This window comes from Lipotes vexillifer, unplaced genomic scaffold, assembly GCF_000442215.2.
Source record: "Lipotes vexillifer unplaced genomic scaffold, Lipotes_vexillifer_v1.1 scaffold444, whole genome shotgun sequence".
NCBI lineage: Eukaryota > Metazoa > Chordata > Mammalia > Artiodactyla > Lipotidae > Lipotes > Lipotes vexillifer.
Window position 1 is genome coordinate 1908022 of NW_006793488.1, and position 2508 is coordinate 1910529.

Consider the following 2508-nt stretch of genomic DNA (forward strand, 5'->3'; position numbering starts at 1 on the left):
CTAAACCATTGTCGTACCATAGAGGCGGGCGCCTCGCTCAGTGCCATAGCCTTACAGACCCATGCGGAGATGCAGCACGTGCGACTCGAGTGCCTTAACTACTTACCAGCCCTTTGGTGTCGTCTTGGGTGTTGTGTTTTCCCGAAATGACTTCTTAAAAAACAAAACAAATATTTTAATGAATTATTTGGAGAGGACCTTTTCATTTAAGCATTAACTTTACCTTCTGTTCTGGTGTGTGTTAACTTGTTTTTGCAATTCTGTGATAGTAACATTTGTTCTGTGAGTTGGAAACAGAAGGGAAAAAAAAAACAAACATGCCCTTGGATACCCACGGCCAATAACTGGAAGAAAGTGATGTGAATTTCATGTAAATTCCCAGCGGAAATGTGGATAAGATGCTCATTTCTCAACTAGACTTTTTTTTTTTTTTTTTTTTTTTTTTCTGTAATTTGGTCCTCGATATATTGCAGGATGGGGTTGATGAAGGTTTCCAGTTTGGTTCAAGCCAAAACCAGGAAAGATTCTAGCTTCGACCTCGTACATGTTTCCACTCTCTCAGCGTTAGATATGCCATTACTGTTCAAGTTTCAAGACAGAGAAGAGTCCCCCTGGCAACTGAACTGATGGAAAACATGCATAGGTGTCATGTATCTGATTTCCCCCCCCCTTTCGGTATATGTATTAATAATATTATTATTATTATTATTATTATTTGTAGTTCATCAGTTTGCTGGTCTCTGCAGTCAGCAGAAACAAATGGGCAATATTTGTCCTGGGAGACCTGGGCCGCCCCCAGGTCCCCGCGTGAGCGTCTGCCCGCAGCTGTCCTTGGCTCTCCGGGCGGTGGCTCTTCTACTGTACTTAGACAAGCCTTTCTTCCGTGACTGCAGAACCCAGCAGGGGCCGTGTGGTCCTCCCGCCTGCCCGCGGGGCCGAGGGGCAGCCGGGGAGGGGAGAGGAGGCGAGGTGCGTGCCTGGGCTTCCGGGAAAGCCAGGCAGCAGGAGCTGTCCCTCGCGGTCTTCCTGCCAAGCCCAGCCCAGGCCTCACCTGCCTGTGCTCCTGTCCTTTGCGGAGCGATGAAATACTACTACTGGTAATAAAACTGCACATGCGAGATTGAAGAGGAAAAATAGGTGTATGTTTACCTTCCTGTGATTTGGGGTTGGTGCTCGAAGATAAACATGTTGTGTCTAGTTTCTGAATCACCTGAACCCCTGGGTGCACAGAGGCGGGATTTTCTTGCGTGAGCATCGTTTGCAGGCAATAGACCCCCTTACTGTAGCTGCCAGCAGTGAAAGGAAACAGATCCTACTGTAGTTGGGCTGTGCTCAGCATCCTGTCCTCCCGCCAGACGCCCGGGACGCCCCAGCCTCAGTGCCTCAGGCCTCCCGTGCCACCCCTCCCGGGACCCTCGCCCCTTCTGGCCCCCAGGGCTCCTCTGTCCTTACACCTGCGTCCACCACAAGGACCCCCTTCCTCCCACTTCCTCACCAACTCCTGGTAGCCAAAAGCCAACCACCTGGGCTTCAAAGGAAGCTATGTGTGTTCTTGACATGATGAAAAAGTGATCTCTTTGCATGTGAAAGGAAAAAGGTTGAGGTATATATGACTTTTAACTGTATTAGGGATGTGTGAACCAGTTTCAGAAGATTTTCTTCACTCTACGTGAGCACGAATCAGAACCAATGATTCCCCCACCCAGTATCACTTCCTACCAAGCGTGGTGTGCTTAGTTAAGAGCAGTTCATTCATCCCTTAATTTCTTATGACGATTGTTGGTGTTATTTTTGTTGTTGCTATTACTTGGGGTTGCTTGTGTTTTGTTTTTCTTCGCAGCTCTCCACACTAAAACTCGGAACGTTGTGGGGAGCGGCCACGACTTAACTCTGCGCTGGGGCGAGATGGAGCGGGCACCAGGCCGCAGCCCAGCCGGGGCCGTCGCTCGCAGTGGTCGCCATCGACTGAAAGCTTTATTTAGCCTTGTCTGCACCCTCGTAGTCGATAAGGTCTTGCCACATTTTACTAGTGAGGCTGAGAGATGTATCATTTGTTTGATGTTCTGTCCCCTCCCCCAATATTAAACTGTGAAATTTGTGATTTGTTTAAACTCTGGGTGAATCATAGCTTAGTTTGCATGTCCAGCTAATTTGTTTCTATACATTTGTTTGATTCTCTTTCTCCTTCTCTCAGGGCTTTTACAAAAAAATATATATATATGGATCTTCTGAAAAGTTTTTTGAGGTGCAAGTTTCTCTCTTTTGTTTTTCTCTTTGATTTATGGACACGATGCTGAGATTCAATCACTACATGAAACTCCCGGCTGTGAAAACAACAAAAAACCCAAAGGGCTGTTTTTTCCACCAGCCCTGGGGAAGCTATGTGACAGTCGGATGCCGGTTTCAGGAAGTTTCACCGTTCTTTCCACCCTCTGTTCCTCTCTTTCCTCCAGAAGGAAGTTGATCCTAGTGATTTCAGCCCATGCATTAAACAGGAAACAATAATAA